The sequence below is a fragment of the Trichosurus vulpecula genome, chromosome 4 (genome assembly GCF_011100635.1).
Source record: "Trichosurus vulpecula isolate mTriVul1 chromosome 4, mTriVul1.pri, whole genome shotgun sequence".
NCBI lineage: Eukaryota > Metazoa > Chordata > Mammalia > Diprotodontia > Phalangeridae > Trichosurus > Trichosurus vulpecula.
In genome coordinates this window covers 92840124-92853065 of record NC_050576.1, presented here as the reverse complement: position 1 = coordinate 92853065, position 12942 = coordinate 92840124, and positions in this window count along the sequence as shown.

Here is a 12942-nt window from a genome sequence, read left to right as displayed (position 1 = left end):
CCAAGGCCAGTTCTATCCCCCAAGATGGTCACTGGGTGCAGAGACTAAGGCTGGTAAAAAAAAGTGAATTTCATAGTGTAAGAGGAGGCTGAGACAGCTTTGAAGTCTAGCATCTGAGGAAACTGCCATCAGAAGAGAAAGAATAATAAAAGGAATAACAGGGGAATATGAAGAAAAATACTTAAGTTACCAAAGCTCTCAGGAAGAAGAAAATGCAGTTAAAGAGATGAACACAAAATAAAAAACAAACATGGAATTTATTGATAACAGAAGGGAATATGGCCTCCACATCATTTGAGTCCGACCATCTGTGGAAAAAAAATTCAAGAAGGGAAATGAATTAACACTTGATAAAGCAAAAGATCCCATGGATCTCCAAGAAAACATGGAACTGCAGTAGGATGTTCTTGAATGGTCCAAGAACAAAATAAAATCATGAAAGAAGAATTTGTAGCCTGCATAGCAAAAACTATTGACATTCTAGAAAAACTTGAATCTATGACAGCAAGTCTCACAAAACAAACAAAATAAATTAGAGAAAAAATTAATTGTAAATGCCAATACACAGAAATGAAGGAAAATATGGAAGAAGAGAGGCAAAAAGCAATAACATTAAATGAACATATCTCCATATAAGCAAAACATATTGATTCAGAAGACAGTATGTGCAAAGTTAACTTAGGGTTATAATTCTCCCTGAAGAATATGGAAAGTCAAAAAAACCTGAACGCCAAATGACAAGAAATAATATAAGAAAGAGGGGATAGATCTGTAAATAAAGTATGTAGTCTTTGCTAACCTTGTGACAGATTACTTATGAGAAAAATTTTTTTAGCATTATCCATGACCATGATCAAACATGCTGGCAGCTCAACATGCCAGCCTAATGCTGTATAAAAGATCTTCCACCTCTTCTCAAGAGAAATAATTACAACACAAGGAAGCCACAGCAAAAGAACCAAAGACAGAGACATAAAGATATCTGGCACCTATAACCAGGATTGTTTGCTGTGAAGAGGTCTACTCAACTATTCCTCTTCCTACTGAAAGGACTATTCTGTTTTACACAGGTAGGATGACTTGACCTAGTTCCATGATTCTCTTTGGACAACCTTTTTTTCCCCTCCTCATTGGAATTGTTCTCATTTTTATCTTTGGAATTTCCTTTTGAGTTTCTCATCTTTCTTGGGTTGACATTCCATTTCTCAGCTCTGATCATTTTCTCTGGCTTTTGCCCAAGTCTGTAATACTCTCCCTCCCCATTTCCATTTACTGACTTCCCTGGATTCCTTTTAATCCTAACTGACTGAATGGTAGAACTACAGACTAGTTGTTAACAGTTCAATGGCAAGGTGTCAGGAGTTCTCTCAGTAGAGTGCCCTACCAATTTATCCTTGGCCTTTCGCTACTTAACATTCTAATCAGCAACCTAGATAAAGTAAAAGATGACATGCTCATTAAATTTATAGATGAGTCAAAACTAAGAAGATATATATCATTTTGAATAACACTCAGAAATGGAAAGTATGCTGCTAGGCTACAGCACTGGGCAGAATCTAACACATTGGGATATAATAGGGATAGTGTAAACTTAGGTTTAATAAAATCTACTTCGCAAGTCAAGGATAGGAGAGGCATGGTGAGACATCAGTTTGACAGAAAACTCTAAAACTTTTTAGTGGATGGCAAGGGCAATGCAAGTTGGCAGTGTGTTTTCAAGTTTAAAAAAAAATTTAATATAATATTGAGCTGCATGGAAAGAGCCCTACATTCCAAGTAGACCGTACCTCTCTTTGTGAATGGTTTTCTGTATTCTGCCCTGGTCAGACTACATCTGGAATAATGTGTTCAGTTCTGGGCACAACAATCTAAAGACCATGTTTAGTTGAAATGAATCCAAAGGAGGGTTACTAGAATGGCAAAAGACCTTGAGTCCATGCCGCAGTAGAATCGATTGCAGGCATGGGTGTGTTTAACCTGGATAAGTGAAAGCTAATGACATGATAACTGGTCTTCAGCTACTTGAGTTAGCTGTCACAAGGAAGAGGTATTCACTTCCTGTTTGTCTCCAGTGTGCAAAAACAGGAGAAATAAATGAAAACAGCAAAGGGACAAATGTTATGTTTGATGTCAAGGGAAAACTAAACTGCCTAACAATCTTGCTGTCCAAAAGCAGAATAATCTGCTATGAGGAGTGGTAGGTTTCCTACTCTTAAGAGTTCTTAAGAGTTCTTTAAGCAGAGGCTAAAATACGCATCAAGTACATCACTTTAGGTGTTCAGTTTGAATATGGGCTAGACTAAATAGACAGTAAGAGCCTTTCCAATGATAAAATTCTGGGATCCTTGGATTCTATCTAGAATTAGACTATATAAATGAGTACAATAATTGAATCAGAAACTTTTATTCTTAAAATTCCTTCCGAACTTAGAACCCCAAACAATGTTGAAAAAGTATTTTATGTCATTTAAGATCAGGTCTACTCAGAGGAGAATTAACTTTCCTGAGATCAGTTAGGATAGCTCATTAAATCACTGATAGAATCACAACATTTTAGACTATGATTTTTCATTTAATTATCTGATTCAACCAAAATTAAACCACTCTGATTTTTTGGCTGAATTTTAAATCTAAAGATAGCAGGATTTAGTTGTCATCTAATCTAACATTACTATCTGCCATACTCCACCTACACATATACCCCTTTCTTTCATAGACATTAATGAATTGCTGATTTTCAGACAGGTAACAAGTAACAGAGCTAGAATTTAAACTCAGGTCTGACTCCCATCTCAGTGGCCTTTCAATAGCATTGTACTGATAACCATAAACATTCATGAACTGGAAAATGAGAGATCTGAAAGTTCATTGAGATCACACAAACTGATAAAGGGGAAAGCAAGTACAAAGAATATCCCTTACAACATGAACCATTTAGTAAGCGCATGATAATCCTTCACAGTTTAAATAACACAGGAAAATAGGAAGCTCTGTATTTGTATTGTGCAAAAAGGGGGCTAATATTACATATGTTAGGAAAGACAAAGGAAAACCTCAACAAATGAAATTTGGGTACTGATATCATTTTTTTTCTTATAGGAAATTCAAGCTTTCTTCATTAATATTTTGGCACATTGAGAACTTAAGCTGAAGTATTTGCCATCACATTTTCCGTAATTCAAAATGTTGGTCAGTTACCATTATCGGTTCTGCTCTTAGCTATTCCATTTAGTTTTGTCAACCTAAAACACCGCCTTCAGTGCTTCCACATTACTTGATTTTACAAAAACTGGGAACAATCATGGCACCTTTTTAATGTGTCTTTTAAGAAGGAATTCTCCCTGTGTACAATCTTGGGATGATGGATCTTCCTTGCATCGGGATTTCTTTTATATCATCAGTTGACAGAAAGCCAGTGCAAATTTAAATTAAAGCTCAGGGAATGATATTTTCAGATTTCAGGTCTTCATTTTCTTTCCTTCTGCCATAAGGACAGTCCTTGAGGGTTTATGCCCTAACAAAAATAGTCAATTCTTTACAAGATATTTCAAAAGATTAGTCGTTTGATATGAGTCATCATTTTCAGTCATGATAGTATGAGCATTATTTACTTATGTCACAGCATTAGGTACCATAACATACTCTACAAGGTGGAAAATGACAGAAATTACCAACAGAATGAACTGGTTCAGATTTACTACTGACAGCAAAGTTTCAAATGCTCCCATAATGGGACTTTTCAGTCTGAGAAATACAATCTATCTGACATGAAACTTGGGCCTTGAATGAAAATTTGTTAATGCTAAGAAGCAGCAAGTGAAAAACTGAAAGTCATTCATCATCGCAACACTCTGCGGTGGACTAAACAGAGAAAAAATATTCTGTTCACAAAACGATTTCCAGTTTTATCAACTTCTGTGTACCTATTCTGCTACAGTGACATATTGAAACTAATGAGATGTTTGCAGTGATGAGAAGTCTAGTTTAGGATTGTATGAACAGAGACTAAATATATTCTAGGTAACATCTCCCCCACTGATAGTGCCCCAGAATTATAGGAGGAACTCAGCAAGAGTGAAAAATGACCAGGAGTGAACAGAAGAGCCTGAGGTCCTGATTGGCAGCAAGGGGGTGCAGTAGGTAGAATGTTGGGCCTGGAACCAGAATATCTGAGTTCAAATTCAGCTACATGACCCTGTACAAGTTATTTATCCTCTTTTGCCTCAGTTTCATAAACTGTTAAATGGGGATTATAGCAGCATTTACCTTTCAGGTTGTGAGGATCAATTGAGATAATATTTGTAAAAAAAGAAGTGCTTAGCTAGCCCAATGCTTGGCACGTAGTAGGTGCTATACAAATGCTTATGACCTCTCTCCCTCCCCTTGCCCTTTTTTATTTCTGAATCTTTGACTCAGGGAAAGAATTTCTTTTCAGAATATGGTCAGGTGGAAGCTTAGAGAAGGATAAAGTCTGGTCACAAGTGGTTTCATATTTCTCCTGTCAAACCCGGCAGGACAACTAGGGTAAGTGTGTTTGCTCTTTTCCTGCAGAAATCATGGAACAGTGAAAACAAGATGAGCACTTAGAAGGGAGTGGAAGAGAAGTACTGACTAGACCAGGGCAAAACTGGGAGTAGATGGAGAGTGCTGATCAGACCAGAGGAGCATCTAGCCAACTGGGAGCCGGCAACGATGGCAGCTAATGAAAGTGAGTCCCATCAACAGCTCATTTCTCTCCACACTCCACTTCCTTTTATCACTGCCTTGGGAAGCTCCCATATAACTACTTTTCTTCCTGCTTCCTTAGGAAACTATAAATCTAAGGTGAAAAACCTTTAATAGTGAAGTAAAAACAGTGAATTTTTTTTTATTCCTGAAAGGCCAAAGTGTTTTTTTTTTCAATTCTGATATATTTTGTGGCAATGATCTTTTTAAAGAAAATTATAGCCTTAAATGTAGTTTTAATTTATAAAATTCTTAAGGACCAAAATGATTTTAATTCATTATAATTTGACTATTTTTAAGAAAAACTTTATTATACTCACATATGTTATTTTGCTTCTGCTTTCTTTATTCGGTATCACTTTATAGAAGTCCTGTCATGTTTCTCTGAATTCTACACATTTGTCATCCCTTACAAAATAATTATTTTCTGTTAAATTAATAGACCACATTTTACTCAGGCAGTCCCCAATCAAAAGGCTTTCATTTTGTCTCCGGTTTTTGTTATCACTATGAGCATTGCTATGAGTATTTTGTTAAACATATATAGGCATACCTACATATATACATATATATATATATGTATAAACAATATACATGCATATACACAATATATACAACACATGTATATATACATTATACATATTTGCATGTCATATGCTAGGAGATGTATGAGTGTGTGTGTTCGTGTGTATAGGGCAGTTTGGTGGCACAGCAGATAAAGAGCTGGGTCTGGAATCAGGAAGACTCATCTTCCAGTGTTCAAATCTGGCCTCAGATACTTTCTAGCTGTGTGACCTTGGATAAGTCACTGAACCCAGTTTGCCTCAGTTTCCTCACTTGTAAAATGGGTTGGAGAAGAAAATGGCAAACTACTCCAATATCTTTCCCAAGAAAATCTCAAATGGGGTCACAAGAGTCAGACATGACTGAAAAATAACTATATACACATGCACACAAATGTGTGTGTGTGTGTGTGTGTATGTGTGTATGTGTGTGTGTGTGTGTGTGTGTGTGTGTGTGTGTGTGTGCATCTATATCTATCACCTTTCTTTCTGTCACTGATAATCTTGGGGAAATGTACTCCAATACTGGTGAGATAACTGGTCAAAAAATGTGAACTATTTAGTGACTTTACTAGTGCGGTTGCAAATTGACTTTCTAAGGTTTGTACCATTTCTCAGCTCACCAACAATTTATGATGCAGAGTCCATCCTTGCACCCTATCCATCTGATTGGGTAGCTCCTCCTAGAACCTCCATTTAAAGAGGGTGCTGAGGCAAACTATATCTTCATTCATGACAGCAGAGGGACCCAGTGGATAGAGCACTAGGGCTGTAGTCAGTAAGAATTGTGTTCAGATCCAGCCTCAGATACATACTAGCTGTGTGATTCTGGACAAATCACTTAACCTCAATCTGCCTCACTTTCTTCAACTGTAAATTGGGGATAATAATATTACCTACCTTCCAGGGTTGTTGTGAGAATCAAATTAAATATTTCTAAAACTCTTAGCATGATGTCTGGCACATAGTAGGTGCCATATAAAAATTAGGATAATATATCTAAAATTAGGTGATTAGGTTTCAATATCCTTTTCAGCTCAAAATCTACACCTCTATAATCCTAGCTGATACTATGTGGTGCTATGATTTTAAGATGAGTTAGGTCCTAGAATTTGGGGAATCTTCCACAAAATAATTAATTCTCCCCTTATATTTATAGTAGCTGTTTATAAGCTACTGGGCTTCCCTGAATTTTTGTCATAATGTCTTGTATTCCAGCAATAAGGTTCAAACAACAGAGCTTTGATAACACTGAATTGGGTAAATTGTTGTGGATCTGTGGATAAACAATTTTACTGCTTAATCGAAAGAATGAAAAGATATTAATTTTCAAGTTTATTGTCTCATAGATCTTAGTTCCATGCATACAAAACACTGATAGAGGCAAAAAGCATGTTATCTCAATTAGTATCTTTTGGAATGTGTGCTCATTCTAATTTCTCAAACATGAAAGATGTATCTAAGCGTCTTACTTTCAAACACAAACACACAAGCACCATTAACATGAACTACACCATTTTGGCTTCTTTAATGTGATCTAAATAAACTTCATTGTGATTCAGTGTACTTTCAAGGTTATTGAGTCTAAGTTTTATGATATTTTCGAACTCTTACTAATGGAAGGAACTGCAATAAGACATTGTGTGTTTCCAAAAGGTGCATGTTTTTTGTATGGTTCAGTGTTCAAAGAAATTAGGCAATGAAAATGGTAAGAAAAGGTTATAGCTATTTTAACAACTCAAAACCAAATATATCTTTATTATGTATATATTATAAATTTTACATATTATATTGTAAACATCTTCACACTATCTAAATCTTAGTTATGGAATAATGTTTCTATAAGGAAGATTCTCTGCCCCTTTTGAAGAAAAAAGAACATTATTTGAATTTCAAAAGCATAAGCTTTTTATTTCATTGCATTAGAACCGAGACTTTAGGATTTAATTTGGGTTAATTGTTCTACTGTCATTCACAAACTACTTATGCTGAACTCATGGAGTTTATGATGTCAGCAGAAATTAAATTACAGCCTTGTGTTCAGTTGGGAATCATTCTATTTTTTCAAATAATCTGACATCAGAAAGTAAAAATCTTCCACTTCTAAAGGAGCATGATAATTGTAGTTCATTATGAAAACTGATCAAGCTGCTGACATACTCATTTTGAGGAGGGGAAAAAAAAAACAGCCAGTTTGAGAAAGCTCAGATTATTTCTGAAAATAATGAACTCCAAAGGAGGGAAATTGCATTGCCCTGTAATTTAGCTTTCATAAAATCATAAGAAATAGAACTGGAAGGAAGTCCTCAAAGTCATTGGCTTTGACCTCTTACTTCAGGCCAGAAATATTTCAAATATAGAAAAAACAGTCCATTCAAATTATTATCAATTTTTTTTCTTAAGAGTGTGCAAGGAGATATTTTCCCACTTTTCTAAGCAAACTATTTCAGTGCTTAACTGGTATCTAAAGACAATAAGTTTATGTTTAAACTAAACATATTCTCTTTCAGTTTAAATTTATTGAGTTTTATCCCCGTCCTTTTTATCCCTTATGGGATGAAAATTGGTTATTAGCCGTCATGAATTGACAGGTTAGCTTTCTAAATAACTCAAAATTGTACATCCTTTCTAATGCCAAAACATATCTGAACACTTATTGTTGCTTGAATGGCCATTATGAACTTATCAGACAATGCCCTAAAGTGAGTGACCACTATATAGAAATTCAAAATTATTAGACCCCTTCACCCTAAAACTAACCAAACTATAGAATTTATCCAAAACATAAATGAACAGACAGCTTTCATAGATCTTGTGACTCAGACTATGTGGGCATGCAGACTTTCCAGAACATGTCTATTTGTTGAAGATCAAGAAAATATTTTGGGCATCATCATTCCATATATGATTTCCTATTTCATGCTGGGGCTAAACTCTGAATAATATGCACATTTAAACAAATGGTTAGATGTAGACACATACAAACACTCATACATATATGTACATGTGTATATGTACATATACACATATGTATATATGCATATATATACACACATAAATATACACACATGCATATATACATATAAAATTGTGCCTTACCATGACATCAAGTCGCAATCATCTTTCTTTCCTACCTTTTTCTGCCAAAGTACTTGTGCCATCTTTACTTCCTCCATTTTCATTCTGTCACTTATTTCTCAACCCATTACAATCTGACTTATGACCCTACTACTCCACTAGATTTACTTTTTCCAGGAGATAAGTGATCTCTTAACTGTTAAATCCATTGGTCTTTCTTTACTCCTCTGCCTCCTCAAAGCATTGACATTTCACCCTTGACTTTTGTGATACTTCTCTTGTTTCTTCTATGTGTATTAACGTTCTTTCTCCATATAATTAATTAGACTACATTCAAGAACAACAGTTCCCAAGTTCTGACCTCCACCCCTGTGTTGGTAATCAAAATGGGCTCCTTAGCACTTAGGTCAACAAGTGCCCTTGAAGAGCTTGGCCTTTGTTTCCTTTGATTAATTCAGTGTCTTCGATTGAGTCTTACTAGGTGCTAAGCCCCAGGCCCAAACCCCTATTAGGTGTAAAACCTTAGTGGGTGTGGATTGGCAACTAAGGTGTGGCCCAAGGTGGGGCTAACTCCAGGGAGGCCCTAGTTTACATGTCTGGGAGAGCAGAGGCTTTTAGACCATGTGGGTTTAAGTCTGCCTCTCTGTGATGATTCTAGGTCACGTGGGTGAGTCGCATGTGTGACTCACCCCTGCCACTGAAAAAGATATAAAAACCAGGGGTTGGCTGTTTGTTCCTTGGAGCTCTTTGCCTCAGCAGTGGTGGTGCGTGACTATGGGCCAGCCCTTGTTCTGAGCTCCTGGGCTGAACCTAGATGTTGGTAACTATGAATTGTATTGGGTCTGTCTGTTGATATTTGTAATTTGTTTGTATTTTGTTCTGAAGTTCAGGGTTCTGGCTTTTTCCCCTGAACTAACTGAATGATGTTTGCATGCTGAATTAAAATAAGCTTGTCAACCCCTTCACCTTGCTTTCCTTAGTTAAGCAGATCAAAAGAACCTGTGCTGTTGGCAGCTTTCTGGGGGCAGGCTGTGGTTGGATCTTATACCCCCACAGAAGCTGCTAGCCAGATTGTTGAAACAACCCCCCCCCCCGCCCCCAAAAAAAGATACTTCTATTTGCAAACTCTTCATTTCTATTTAGCATAACACAAAAACTCAGCCTATCATTTAAGATTCTCTATGATCCGGCTGTTACCTACCTTGTCAGCTTTATTTCATACTGCTCATCTTTGTCAGTTCTATAGCTCACCAGAACATCTGACGTATTAGCAGTTCCCTGAACACAAAAGTCATATGCCTCCCCACAGAATTGCTATAGGCTATTCTTGAATTCATAGAATGCATTCATCTCATCCTTATATCCTCTTAGACTGCTTATCTTCCTTCGAACTTCAACCCAGCTATCACTTATATTCACTTGCCCAGCCTTTCCTCATCTTCCTACGCATTAGCATGCTATTTCTACAAGTCATCTCCACTATACTTACCGTATAAATGTTGTCCAAAGTCTTACCCTGCCGAAATAGAATCTTTCAGGACAGAGATAATTTTTCTTTGCAGTACCTATCACAATACCCTACATATAGTATACACTTAAAAAGACTGTCAAATTGAATTGGATTCAATTCCTAAAGCATAGATGTGAGCTGGTCATTCTCCTGCCTGAAAGTCTTAAGAAGTTCTTTATTACTTCTAAGACAAAATATCAGTTTCTCAGGTATGACATTTAAGTCAGTCATAATTTGCTTCCAACCTTCCTTTCTGATCTTATTTAATGACATCTCTTTACACATTTCAACCAAAGTGTACTACTGGTTGTTCCCCAACTTGAAATGACATGCTACGTCACAGGTCATAGATCTAGGGCTAGAATGAACCTTGGAAACCATAGAGTCGAATATCTTCCTTTTACATATAGCAAAACTGAGATACAGAGAAGGCACAGTAAATGCTCAGGGTCACATAGTTCGTAAATTTTAGAGGAAGGATTTTAGACTAAGTCATCCTGTTTCTAAGGACAGCTGCCACTGCGTCTCATAGTTTCTGCATGTTGCTCTTCCTCCTCCTCTGTTTAAGCAAGCCATCCCCAGTACCTAGAAATACTTATTTCTCACATCTAACTCCTCTGCTCTTATCTTTCTTTTTAGTTTACTTCAAGGAGCAGCTCTTCCTTGAATCTTCCCTTCACTATCCTGTTTATTAGGGTCCTCTCCTTCATGAAAATTTTTAATAGTCCTCTTTGTATATTTCATTCCCCATTAAACGTTAAGCTCTAGGAGGGTAAACACTCTTTTTTTTACTTTTTTTGGGGGGGTGAGGGAGAATTATTTTCCAAACCCAAGTGCTTGTATGTTGTAGATGTTTATTAAGTCCTTTTTAAAATGGAATAATATTGAAGTATAACATAGTCCTTACTAGACTTGCAGCCAAGAGGAATGCCATAAACACCATCTATCTGGATTGCAAATCATTTGTCAAAGTCTCTCAAAGATATCATCGTAGGCAACCTAAAAACATATGCACTGAATGATAGTATACTTAAATATAGTTGGAAATATTTTAACAAACAAACCCAAAAGGTAGTAATTATTTGATACATGTCAAAACCTATCCAATCAAAATATTAGGAATTCCATGCTTGGTTCTTTATTGTTCAATACTGTTATCAACTAAGTGGTTTAAGATATAAATGGCATATTTATAAAACTTGCAGAATTAGTCCCATTTTACAGAGTCTCAAAGATCTACCTTCCAGACATGTCTACCTGTTAGTGTACCTACTACAGCCAACTAAAACAAGTCCCATCCCTCACATTAAGAGTTCGAATTGCCTAAAGTAGAATAGGCTCCTTCTTGGAGAGGGTGAGTTCCCCTATCAATGGAAGTCTACTAATGGAGGGTTAATAATCATTCATTGAGCATATTTCAGAGGGGTTTCTCACTCAGCTATAGGTGGGGCTGTTTACTAAATATCCATACTACTTAAATTTTTATAGCAATTATGAATATATCATACCCCCATAGATTATGAATAATCTGAGGACAGGGATGTTACTTTACTCAATCATTATATCAACCCCATCACTTAGTACAATGTTCTATAGACTGTGGGCTACTCCAAGTAAATATTAAGGGAGAAAAAAATGTGAAGGCCATTGGCTTACTTGTACCAGATCTCAAATTATATTCCAAAGCAGTAATCATCAAAAGCAAACAAACAAACGAACAAACAAAACAAACAAAAACACTTCATACTGGCTAAGAAACAGAGTGCTTGCTAGATCAGCAGAATAAATTAGGCACACAATTACACAGTAGTAAATGACCATAGTAATCTAGTGTTTGATAAATGCAAAGTTCCAAGCTTTTGAGACAAGAATTCACTATTTGACAAAAAATGCTGGGAAAAATAGAAAGTGGTTTGGCAGTAACTAGGTATAGACTAACATCTCACACCATATAGTAAGATAAAGTTAAAATTGATACATGATTTAGACATAAAGGATGAAACCATAAGCAAATTAGGGGAGCATAGGACAGTTTACCTGTCAGATGCATAGATAAGGGAAGAACTTATGACCAAACAAAGGATGGAAAATATTACAGGATAAAAAATGGATTATTTTGATTACATTGAAGTAGAAAGATTTTGCACAAACAAAATCAATGCAGCCAAGATTAGAATGAAGGCAGAAAACTTAGGGAAAAATTACAGAAGTTTTCTCTGATAAAGGCCTGATTTCTCAAATATATAGAGAATGGTGTCAAGTTTATAAGAATACATGTCATTCTCCAATTAACAAATGATTAAAGGTTATGAACTGGCAGTTTTCAAATGAAGAAATCAAAGCTCTCTATAGTCATGTGAAAAAATGCTCTAATTCACTATTGATTAGAGAAATGAAAATTAAAATAATTCTGAGGTGCCACCTTATACCTATCAGGTTGCTTAAGATGACAGAAAAGAAAAATGAGAAATATTGGAAGGGATGTGGGAAAATTAGAACATTAATGCATTGTTGATGGAGTTGTGGAGTGACCCAACCATTCTGAAGGGCAACTGTAAAGGCTATAAAACTGTGCATACCCTTTGACCCAGGAATAGCGCTACTAGGTCTGTATCCCTAAGAGATCAAAGGAAAAGGATTTATATGTACAAAAATGTAGTAGTTATTTTTGTGGTAGCAAAGAATTGGAAATCAAGGAGATGCCCATTAATTGGGGAATGACTGAAGAAGTTGTGGTATATGGCTATAATGGAATGCAATTGCGCTATAAACAATAATGAGCAGCATGCATTCAGAAAAACCTGGAAAAACTTACATGAACTGGTGAAAAGTTAAGTGAGCAGAATGAGGAGAATCTCGTACACAGTAATGGCAATAATCTACAACGATCAACTGTGAATGACTTAGCTATTCTTAGCAATACAATGATCTAAGACAATTCTAAAGGCCATATGATGAGAAATGCTATTTATTTACAAAGAAATATCTGATGCAGTCTGAATGCAGATGGAAGCATACTTTTTAAAAATTTTATGTTTCTTCCCTCCTTCCTTCCTTCCTTCCTTT